Source organism: Acomys minous (genome assembly GCF_964271855.1).
Source record: "Acomys minous genome assembly, chromosome: 19".
NCBI lineage: Eukaryota > Metazoa > Chordata > Mammalia > Rodentia > Muridae > Acomys > Acomys minous.
In genome coordinates this window covers 37,757,241-37,769,985 of record NC_140499.1, presented here as the reverse complement: position 1 = coordinate 37,769,985, position 12,745 = coordinate 37,757,241, and positions in this window count along the sequence as shown.

Genomic DNA, 12,745 nt, shown 5'->3' with positions numbered 1-12,745 from the left:
GAATATCTCTTCATGTAAATGAAGCATCTCAGTACCTTAGGCCTTCAGTCAAGGATCTTTGCCCACCCTGGATATCCTTAACCCCTCTCCAAAGTTCTATATAGTCCTCATTTACCACAAATAAAATTGATCTTTCTCCCTGAAGCTGATCACAGAAGGTCATTTCTGTTCATGCTCACAGGCTACCAAATCCCCAATTTGTTTCCTCTATTCTTTTGAGGACCTGGGGACCTCTTTACCACCTGAGAACCAGTGGCCAATGACCCCAAGCAGAAAGGAAAGCCACAGATAAGATATTATTTAAGTCCACAGATGGTAGTTTTAGCAGAAGCATTAAGGGTAGGAGAGGAAAATCCATAACCAAAATAAATATATACTTCAGTAAGGACAAAGTATTGTCTTTTCCAAGAAGGAATTGCATTAATGTAGTCAATTTACTACCAGGCTTTCCCCCATATGACTTGTCACTCTGGGGAATGGTGTATATATGGGACACAATGTTGGTCTCTGCTGTGGGCAGATCTGGCACTCAGATACAGCTGTAACCAGGTCAGTTTTGGTGAATAGAAAAGTCTATGTTGCTGAGGCCATGCATATCCCCCATCTCTGCCACCATGGCCACTTCGTTCATGGGTCCATTGGGCAACGACAGAAGTGGCTGGGGAAAGAGACTGGCTCTTCAGAAAATGAATCTTTCTATCTATATGACTACTGAATTTCTCCTCAGATGAAGACACCATTTTGATGAGCATTCACGTGGGACACAAGCATCTTCACATCTTTTGATCATTTGCAAAGACTGATCCACATACTTTCCCCCATATGTCTTTCACACAAGGTTTTCAATCATTTTCTTTGCAAGTCCCTGACCATCCAGCCAACCCATTGGCTACAGCCCATGAATCAGTAAACAATCTCACATGTGCACATTTCTCTTTCCAAACAATCTGTATAGCCATATGTACTGACCAAAGTTCTGCCTACTGTGAAAAATTCCCTTTGCCAGTGCCTTCCAGGATTGTCCCAGAAAGAGGTTGTAATGTTGCATACAGCAGTGACCTCCTGGATGGTGCTTGCATAGTGCAGTGTCATCAGTAAAGCAGGTCTTAGTCTTTTCTTCTTCAGTCAACTGATGATAGAACACATTCCATGAGGCTACAGATCATGCTTGGCAGCAGACAGCATTCTAACAGGAGTAGAAACCATAGGCATTTGGGCAACTTCTTCATGAAACTTGCTTGAGCCTCCAGGACCTACTTGGCCCTGATCATGTATATACCATTTCCATTTGATAAAAGATTGTTGATATGCACATCCTACTTTATGGTGGCTCAGAGAACACTCAGCTCATGATGGATGGATCAAGTCACAGAGCACTTGGTGGCCTATTATTAAAAATTCAGTTTCCACTAAGACCCAATATGAGGCCAAGAGATATCTTCCAAAAGGAGAATCATGGTCTGTCGATGATGGTAGAGCCTTGATCCAAATTCCCAAAAATCTCTTCTGTGATTCACCTGTAGGGGCATGTCATAGGCTCCACACAGCATCCCTGTTTGCCACTGACTCCTCAAGTATTATTGGATCTGCTGGATCATATGATCCAAGTAGTAGAGCAGCCTGCACAGCAGCTTGAGCCCATTGAAGAGCCCTCGCCTATTCCAGGCCCCACACAATGCTAGTAGATTTCCAAGTCACTTAATATGTGGAAAATGTGCTGTCTCCAGAATCCAAATAGGCCTACTAATCTTGTTTCTTTCTTGGTGGTGGGAAAGAGTTCAGATACAATAATGTATTCTTTACCTTAGAAGGAATACCTCTACATGTCCCACATCACTGAACTCCTAAGAATTTCACTAGGGTAGAAGGTCCTTAAGTTTTGGTTGGATTTATTCCCCATCCTTCTAAATGCATATGGGTTACCAATGAGTTCAAAGTGGTTGCTTGCTAGCTACTGCTTACTGGGACTAATCAGCATAATGTCATCAATATAGTATACCAATGTGATAGCTTGTGGAAGACAGGGATGATCAAGATCGTTTTTAAGTAGCTTATGACACAGGGCTGGAGAGTTAATATATCCTTTGGGTAAAATTGTAAATATATACTGTTGACCTTGCCAACTGGAAGCAAATTGCTCCTGGTGGTTTTTATAGACTGGCATGGAGAAATTGGTATTTTTTAAATCAATAACTACATACCATGTACAAGGAGATGTGTTAATTTGCTCTGATAAGGACACTACATCTGTTACAACAGCTGCAGTTGGAGTCACTACCTGACTGAGGTTTCAATAGACAACTGTCATTCTCTGTGATCCATCTGTCATTGGCACTGGCCAGATAGGAGAACTATAGGAAAAGGTGGTGGGAACTACTACCCCTGAATCTTTCAAGTCCTGATGATGGTATTAATTTCTGTAAATGCTCCAGAAATACTGTCTATGATTCACTATTTTCCTTTACCAGCCAATCAGGATAACTGGGGAACATTTCTTACATCCCATGGATAAAGGAGATGGTTCAACACACTTAACAATGCCTGTAGCAGGACAGTGACCAGATCTCAGGGCACTGAAATCAGCATCTGAAAACAGTGTGCAAGACCCTCCTCCAACACCCTCATTATGCAATTACCCTTGTAAAAGGCTGTAGGTTCCTTTGGGGAAGGAATGAAAAAAGGCAATAAAACCTTTAAATATATAATCAAGGTCTTTCCAACTGCAAAGGTCCAGACTAAAAATGGATTCACTTACTTCAGCCCAAGCAAAAATAATCTTTCATAGGTGTGCCCTCCATTTCTGGATTGTAGTTTATTTCAGGTGTAGTCATGTTGACAACCAAGAACAGCCACCACATTAATCAAAGACAGTTGAAAGAAATCCAGCAAAGGTCATGGAGGAGTGCTGCTTATTGGCTTGTTTCTCATGGTGTATTCAGCCAGCTTTCTTATAGAACCAAAGACCACCTAGGTATGGGGGGCAGTACCCACAATGCGCTGGGTCCTCTGCTATCAATCACTAATTAGCAAAATACCCTACAGGCTTAGGGTATCCTGATCTTGTGGCGGCATCTTCTCAATTTTGGTTCTCTCTTCTCAAGAGACTCTAGTTTGTGACAAATTGACACAAAACCACCCAGCACACATATAATTTTAAAAGAATAATAAAATGAAAGTAGAAAAGCAAATAGAAGGATTTATTTTAAGTTAAAAATCTATATGCTTTGGTTGGCAAATTTGTAGAGGTAGGTTAATGCCATCAGAAACACTGGAACAAAACCTTTCTTGGAATGTCATTGACAAAATTAACTATATGTCAGTACTGTGGAATACTATGGAGATTCTATCCTGAAGCAGTTAGAATTATATATAATTAACTTTCTACTTTCAACTAATTAATGGAGCTGTAGACCCATCACCTCTGCATAGAAGACCATAACAAGTTTTGAAAATTTAAATATTTAATCAAAAATTCACATTTCTCTTGCATTTCTCTTACCTACAAAGATAATCCACTGTATTTAGGAGGAGAAAGATAAGATGTGAAACTATGAGGTGTTACATTTTATATATTTGTTGCCATGTTTTCACCATATATTTTTTAATGTTGAGCTTAAGATAGTAGTCAATTTGTAAACTAAAAGTAATATAATTAATACAAAATGATTCAAATAATCAAAACTAATTCTCTAAACAATACCAAAGAAATACATACAATATTCTTATCATTGAATGACAAAACTCTCATATATATATATATATATATATATATATATATATATATATGCATGCTAAATATACAACTGTTACTGTTGGAATTGAATATGGCAAATTCTATGTTGCATATATGAAGTCCCTTTAAGTTTAACATGATAGCTTCCCTTTACTAGTTTTCTTAAGGAGCACTGAGAGTGGTATGGAAGAATGGGGTGATGGATGGACCCAGAGTGTCCAGGAACCCCACAAGGAGGCCAATGGACCCAGAGGACCTGCACGAAATGTTGCACCAACCAAGGGCAATGCATGCAGTAAACCTAGACCCCCTACACAGATCTATCCAATGGGAAATTCATTCTCCAAGGTTGTGTGGAGAGCAGGGACTGCCTCTGACATGAACTCTGGTGCCCCTGATTTGATCACTTCCCCTTGATGAGGAGGCCAGGCAAACACACAGAGGAAGGAAAAGCAGGCTATTCAGATGAAACCTGTTAGGCTGTGGTCGTATTGCTGGGGAGGAAGACCCTTCTATCAGAGGTCTAGGGGAGGGGAATAGGGAATAGGAAGAGGATGGGAGGGTGGGAACAGAAAGATACAAGCAAGGGAATAGCAATCGGGATGTAATATGAATAAATTATAATAAATTAAAATAAAAAATAATTTTCTTGAATATAGGATTCACTTATGAAATGAAAATTATAATTGACCTTGGAATTACATTTACTATTATAGAATGGAATTATTATCGTTACAGAAAGCTACCCTTTGTCATGCAAAATTCCAGATGAAGACTATTTTTGGGCTCAAGATATAGCTAATTGGTGAAGTGCTTGCCTAACACGTATGAGGTCCTGGCTTCAATCCCCAGCACCAGAAATAAACTTTTTTGTTTGTGTGTTTCTATGTTTGTGCAAAATGTGAATGCATTTAATATATCAGAAAATAAAAACCCACTCATTTTTAATATAGGATGATTTTATATAATGCACTAGATATAAATTAGAGTTATAAAAGGCGGAGGCAAAAGTATGCTTTGAAGACAGGTGAGTATTAATATAAAGTTAGTTATAACGTCTACCTCTTTGCATTTGAGATTTCATTAATTACCGGTCAATCTGATGAAGGGTTTACAGAATGACAATGTCATTCCTGTTTGAAGTTGTCACACGTTATTCTTTGGGAACAGACTCAGAGATGGCTGATGTGGCGGCGAGCAGGACACTAAGCACACCCAGCAGTTTGTGTGCAGTCTGAATGGGCACTTTACAATAATTATGCACAGTCTTTTCCCAGGCTTCTTTCTCTTGCTCTCTTTGAGAAAATGTTTGTGTGCCAGGCACTGTACTGATGCCACTTTCTCACCAGCAGCGCCGAATAAGCTCCAGCCTGCCTTTCAATGAGCAAGCAGCGTAGCCGGGGGACAGACGTATGAATACTCTATCACTGTTCACATTCTGAGTATTGAACATTAAGTATTTCAAGGTGATTCTGTTCATTATCCCTGGACTCTGCGGGCCGCGCAGGATTCTCTATGTATCAGCACTGGCTTGTACAATCTGTGAGTGATTTGGGGAAGTAATCAAGGTTTCCCAGCAGTCAGTACTTCACAAAACAAATGCGGACTTTGACTTGCAGCATTATCCACTCTCTGGATTTTTTTTTCCTCTGTTGGTGGTTTCCTTCTATCTGGCACACTCATGGTTGACAAAGGATCCAGAAGGGAAGTGCTTTCCTAAGGGTGACTGCCTGGAAGGGCACAGAGCAGTTACCGAGCCTGGAAGCAACACCCACCATTGGCTGGGGAATTCACTGCCAAGCTTCCTCTTTCTACTCAGCCCACGCAGCATGCGGCAGTGGTGGCTTTGGCAGTGACCTCTGGGTTTCAAGAACTGGGAGGAAGTTGCTTCATTTTGAGGACATGAACTGCAGAGCAGCTCCCGAGGAGGCACGAGGCACGAGGCACGAGGCACCGCAGGCACAGAGAAGCCAACTTCGGGGAGAAAACGTTTCAGCAGTGCCAACAGTAGTCTCAGCGAGGATCACATTCTTCCTATGCCATATCAAAGTTCCTCCTCCCAACACACACACACACACACACACACACACACACACACACACACACACACACTTTGGTAGAGGGAATTTTTCTTTCCCACCAGAGTATGTATTGCTTTACCACACAGGCTTCAGGAGGTCTTGTACATTAAAAGAAAGATCCCAAAGCATTTTATTACTGCAGCAACTAACCAATGCCACATAACTACGCAAATCTCTGTCAAGGACAATAGCCCAGTTGCCTCTGAGTAGGCTTCACTTCTACCTTTCATACGTTCCATCACCTACACATAATCACAGTGACAAAAAAAAAAGATACCACATTGAGGACCAAGTTTCTGACATCTGAACACACCCAAAGTATTACAGCATACACTCCAGCAGAAATCACATCTTCAGCAGCTTCCTTTCTCTATGAGAAGCATGAAAGCTCAGTTTCACAAGCTCCCTGAGAGCATAGCCCCAGCACTTAGGAAAGCTCGCACAGTCTCCTGACCTGTGAGGATCAGTGTTAGGCCAGGGGTTGCTACCAAAAAAAAGTTGGCTGGGGTTGCTCAGCCCTTTCTTCACTGAGTTCACCACAAAAAGCCCTGACATGTGCTAGACTCCAATTATTCAGATGAGAAGACTGTCAGGGCGGCAAAGGGCGAGATGAGAAAGAAGCAACATCTTGGTCATTCACGGTCTAGTAAGAAGACCTTCACGTTCTTCCTCACAGATGAAAGCCCTTCAGTTTCATCTCTGCCCTTTGTAGTTCCTGTCCAAGGTACTTTGGGCACCTTTTCTTCATTCACATTTCTTTGTTTATAAAGGGATTGTCTGTTTTGTTTGTTTGTTTGTTTTGTTTTTAGTTAATGGTTTAGATATATCCATTTCCCAGGAAATGCTTGGCCTCCGACTGAAAGAACTATTGAGAGATAATTGGATGGTGATGTTGGCCCTTACTCCAGCAGCTGGTTGATCCATTGATGAGTTCATACAGCACAGGTCACTGGGAGTGGGGCCTTTAAAGAAATATTCCTGTCCTTAGCCTTCCTGTTGTCCTCCCTGCTTCCTGGATCCCAAGGTAAGCAACTTCCCCGTCTGATTTCTAGCACCTTGCCTTGGGTCCACAGCAACGGATCCAGTCAAGCATGAACTCAACTGAAACCTCGGAAGCCACAACCCAAGTCCATCCCCTCCTGCCTTACTTGTTTTTCTCACACATTCTTGTCTCAACAACAAAAACCAAACTAACACATCTTTCATTATCTCTTACTTCTGGAAACAGTTTCAAATTTCTACACACCTCCTCCTCCTCAACTGGAAAGATGGATGAATTCTTGAACATGAAGATTTTATACCATATTCCTGCCATCAATCGGGGCACACATTCGGCTAGATGAGCCACCCTGCTGATGTGAATGGGACTCCCTCTTACCTGCTGTAGACAAAAGAGGCTGCTCAGAGAGGGAGACAGAGGTGGGGGGGGCTCTGTGGACCAGCTGTTCTGTGAGTAGAAAAGGCTGAAGTTGGTTACTCGTTGCAGTATTGGATTAGACCTTGGCATTCGAGGCTTATGAAATTAGCTCTACTCCCGAGGGTTCTGAGATTTTGTCCTCCTTCTCCCAACAGTAATCTGTGCTAACACACGAAAGCCAGGCTGCACTGTGGACAAAGCAGGGCCTGCACCACTGCTCTACAGCTCCAGCCCTTAATCTACCATCCTTTAGCTTTTTTTTTTTTTTTTCCTTTTCAGACAGTTTAGGACAGACAAAGGCTATGACCTTGGAGACCCACGCTTCTGTCACTGGAAGGCATGAACTGTGAAGATCCAATTTTTGTGCGCTGCCAAAGGGCAAGCATAGGCGCTTAGACAGAGTTCAAATACAAAGCTGTTTGGCACAGCATGCACTGAATAGCACTTGTAAGTTACATTTTATATATAAGCATAAACCAATTTAAATAATGTACTGCATACTTTATATGATATGTGTGTTGCAGTGGTTCAGGGACTGGCTCTCACAGGGGCCTCACAGGTCTTCTTCCCAGAAGGCTGGCTGGAGGTGCTGCTGACTCATCTGGCCTCTGGCAATGGCAGAGGAGCTGCTGGTGAATGGAGCTTAGGGGCACAGAGCAGCCACATTTGCACTTCAGAAATAATCAAGATTTATCAAGGAGTTGGCCTAGAACAGGAAGGCTAGCTAGAGAGATGGATCAGTAATTAAGAATGCAGGCTGCTTTTCCAGGGGACCTGGGACCAAGTCCCAGCACCCACATGACAGCTCTCCACTGTTCATAACTCCATTTCCAGAGGACCTGATCTCCTCTCCTCATCCAGGCACACATGTGGCACACAGATATGCATGTAGAGAATGAACGTCCACTCACATAAAACAAATAAATTAGATATTTAAAAAAGGATAGGAAGGTCATAGTTTGAGAGAGCCTTGCTACCACCTGGGATACTGGACTTTTGGGTCCATCTTGAATTTCTGGTGCACATTTTTAATATTATTTCCCCACTGTGGTTCTTCTGTCTCTCCTTCTTCCCAAGGGTGTGAACATTATGATTAGTCAACTCATAAATATTAGTCATTTGGATATAACCAACCAATCTACTATAAAGGAAAAAAATGTTCATTTTTTTCAGAACAGAATAAATCCACCATGGTTTGGCTAATAAGATAAGTAGCCACTTTAAGCTGGCATGTGAGACATAGATCATCCTTATGGATACATTTTATTCTTCTTAAAACATGAGAAACATAGACTTCAAAGGTCCATAGTCTAATATCATCTTTTACATTAAAAAAACAAATTTATCTCTTCAGTACTTCACATAAACTGAAGCATGCATAATGCAGTGGCATTTTTGAAGCCAAATTACCTCATGCTGAAAATCCCCATAGAGCATATCCAAAGCTCAGTCTGTGGTGACTGTGTTTTGAGCTGAATGCCAGTTCCCATTCTTTGTTTGTATGGAGCTAAAATAATCCAGCATTTTGATCTGCATTACATAATGTTGCTATGCTCTCTATCATACAAGTTTCAAGATTATGTATTTTTTAAGATTAAATACTTTTTCATTGACAAAATCACAAACAAACTAAATATGGAACAATGAAGGGATCACTCAGAGTCAACATGAATGTGTCATTAACTTCTAAACATAAAAGAAAATCTGACATTGTTAAAAAGGAGTTAAATGCCACATGTTTATGCAAACTGAAGATTTCTCCTACTTTCATTTACAGCTTACCACATGAACTAACAGCTTGAAGGTTTTCATTTACTTATTTTTAAACTTTTATAAATTCGTTTATTTTTAATTTATTCACTTTACGTCTCGATTGTAACCCCTTCCCTCATCTCCTCCGGGTGTCACCCCTCTGTCCCTATTCCCTCTCCCCCCTCCCCTAGTCCTCAAAAAGGGGGAGTCTTCTTCCCATACCATCTGACCCCAGCCTATCAGTTTTTAAATAATTCTAGTAAATTTGAAATGAATATTTCTTTGAAAAGTAGGAGATTAAATCCTCCCTAATAACAGACTTATTGCTCCTTTTCCTTTCTCCTCTTCTGGTTCCTTTCCAACCCAAATGATAAAGCTTATTTTCCTGGTTATATTAGTATAGATGATGAGATCGTGATTGAGAAGACACAGTGCATGGAAGGTTCTAGCCAAAAGGTCTGGTTAGTCCCCAGAAGCCTTAAGATGTTCTCATGCATGACGCACTGTTCCATGTTATTTTGAAATGCAATGCGATCTTTGTTGACACCTGTTTCTTTGATGGTGGTTAATTTCCATATCAACATAGCTTGTCACTAGATAAGTGGACAGTTATTATTCCTGATGCTTTTGTAAGGACAGTTTTGATGATATGAGCATTTTGATCACTGAGCTTAAATGTTAAGAGGAAGAAAACTTGCCTTTTCTTGTGTGACTGGGTCACATTCAATCAGTTGAAAGTCTGAAAACAACCGACCTCCTCAAAGGGAAGGAATTGTACCAACACACAGCCTTCAGGCTCTCGTTACAACCTGGGTGTTCCCTTGTCTTCAGCCTGCTGGCCCAGCTGCTGGTCTTAGACTTGACAGCTGCTGACATCATGTGAGCCAACTCCTTCAAAGAAATCTCTTTATCTATCTTTTTACCTGTTTCTCTGCTGCTTGCTATCTGTGCTGGTCAGAAGCCCAGTACACTAGCTGAATACATCAGATAAATTAATTTACAAAGAGAGAAAGTTTAATTTCTCTTGTACTTGTTGAAGTTAAAGACTGGATAGAGCCATTGCTTTGGGCCTCTGGTGGGCATGCCAAATGGCAATGACAGAAGATGGAAAAACAAACTGCCTCATAGCCTGGCAACAATTCACGAGAAGACAACAGTCTTCCACGCTCCAGTATGGGTCTTGTCTCTGTGCATTTATCCGGAAACTGGCAGGTAGAGAGTCTAGAACTGTAACCGCCGTGGGCCTGCGGCAGCTGCTTTCTTCATTCTCATTCTTATACCAAATCAACTAATCCATTAAAATACTAAAATTCAAATCTGTGGGCCATATTAAGCCAGCAGTTTTATCATGCAGTTTAATAAGTTTATATTACGTAACAGCTATGTTTTCACATACAACAAATCTCATAGTTAAGCATGGCGTGCGTTGCTGGGTGAGGTCTGCAGAACTCAGAGTGGTTAACTGGAGGGTCAGAAGTGATCAAGTAAAAGGGAGAGTGACGCCCAAAGGCCTCCAGCTGGAATACAAATGCAGGCTTCAAAACAAAAAGTTTCCCCGCAAAGCAAATTTCCCTAGCTCCCAGCTAGCTTTCTGCAACTATATTAAGTGATAGCACATGTGAAATGTAGTTTATTCTGAAGAAAGAATTTGGCAAAAGTGCATCCGTATCAAGCCATGAACTCCAGCCATGAGCTTGGGCTTGTTTCTATGCCTCTATCAACTTATCACAGTGTCTGTACAAAGCAGTTTCAGGGACAAGTTAGCCAAGAAAAAATAGTCAACCTATGTCAATGTCAAAGTCTTTGTTAGTCCAGGAATGGGGACAGGGGATCACTGGAAAGATGCAGAAATAACAGAGGAGCCCTGCGGCATGGCATGCACCTCCAACAGTGCGGCAGATTCTAGCTCAAAAGCATCATTGGCTAGGAACTCCATGTACATTGTCACTGTGTTGCCCAGGTTGTTCTGGAATGCCTAAGCTCAAGTGATGTTCTCGCCTCGGCTTCCCAGGTTGCTAGGCCCACAAGCACGTACCACCAGAGCTTGGCTTTACTTTCTTACATCATTCCAAATTTCCCTGGAGATTCTATTTAACGAAGGCATGCCTTTTCAAACCAAAAGCCCCAGCAGTACAGTTCTTGCCAAACATGCAGAAAGACTTGGGTTTGATCCCTAGAGCTATTAAAATAAATAATTACAGAATTTTTAGGGCTAGTGTGACATTATTCACATGAAGATGAAGTAATTGCTCACCTCCTTTTTTCCCCCCTCCTAAACTAGCTGGAACTAGCTTTAGTGTCAGAACCAGAAGTTTTATGATTAGTTCAAGCATGAGAAACTTAAAGGGAAGGGGAGATGACAGGTTGTTACAGTATATTTCGGGAGCAGGGGTCTGCGGAGACTGAAATTGTATGACTGGTTAATCTCTCCTGCTCACAGCAGTCTAAGGACCAGCACATAGCATTTACTGGGAGCTTACTAAAAATGCAGCTGGGGGCTGCCTCCTAAGCACAAGGGAACAGAATCTACACTTTAACAAAACTCTCAGATGGCTTCCATACTCACTGAAACTTGAGAGATATTGGTTTAAAAAAAAATATATATATATATATATATATCATTGCAAAACAGCACTAAATGCAGGCTGCATAGATGGGGCTAAGAATGCTGCAGCATTCCCTTTCTTTACAAAATGACTTCCTGCTTCTAGGATGTGGGGTGTGGGCCTGTGCTATTACTAAAACATTTTAATTTTCTTGTGGGCTAAGCAGGCTTTGGAAGTGGCATATGAGCTAAACAAATGCATGCAGCAGCACCCACAGGGAAATCTGATCTGACTTAAACAGCTCTGAAAATACAGTTCCTATAAATTTGGATTGCCTGTAGTCATGCACAGAAAAGACCTATTCTTAGTCCAGAGAACAAAAATGAATTTTGGTACACCAATATATAAATAGCAGTGTTAATAATATTAGAACTTCCATATTTAAGTGTCTGAGTGGTGGTGAAGGAAAAATATCAAGCTTAAAAACCAAAAAACTTCTGTATCACAAATGTAACTACAACAAATTATACTTTTAAAATCCAGTGCTTATTTTCCATTGAAGAGAGGAATAAAAAACTAGACAATAGATAGAAGATATTTTCTTTAATATTTATTGTGTTTTCAAGGCAATTACAGTTTATTTATCAATCTCTAATATTCAGAAATGTGATTTTTAACAAAGAAGAATGTAATTAGATTATGAGTGAATTAATAGATGAGTAAACAAAGTCATGTGCTGAATGGATTCAAAGAAAGTATTTGGAAAACTAACAAAGCATTTATAAATTCTGTAGTCAACAGGCTGGGAAATAGAAAAGGTTGATTAAGTGTAACTCACACTGACATGTTAAATTAAGACTGCATATATTTCCTGAGGAGGATTGCTGGACATTTCCAGGTTAGACTCTTCATTGTCAGGTCCCCCTGAGGCTCAGACAGCAGTTGTGAGCTGCACTCAGTCCCCTGAGCTCCATTGTCCAGCCCATGGCTCTACTTGCCTTCCCAAGGAGGCCTGTGAGGTCCCAGAAACATCCAGGTCAGACCACTGTCCTTGAATCTCCTACCTGCTGGGTCTTCCTGGGGCACACCCAGTCACAATGAGCTGTATGTTGTTCCTTGAGCTCTGTTGTCCAGCAAGGTCTCTGCCTGCATTACCAAGGAGTTCTGCTGGTACCAGGAGGATGCAGCCAGCACCACAGACAACCAGATCGCTAAA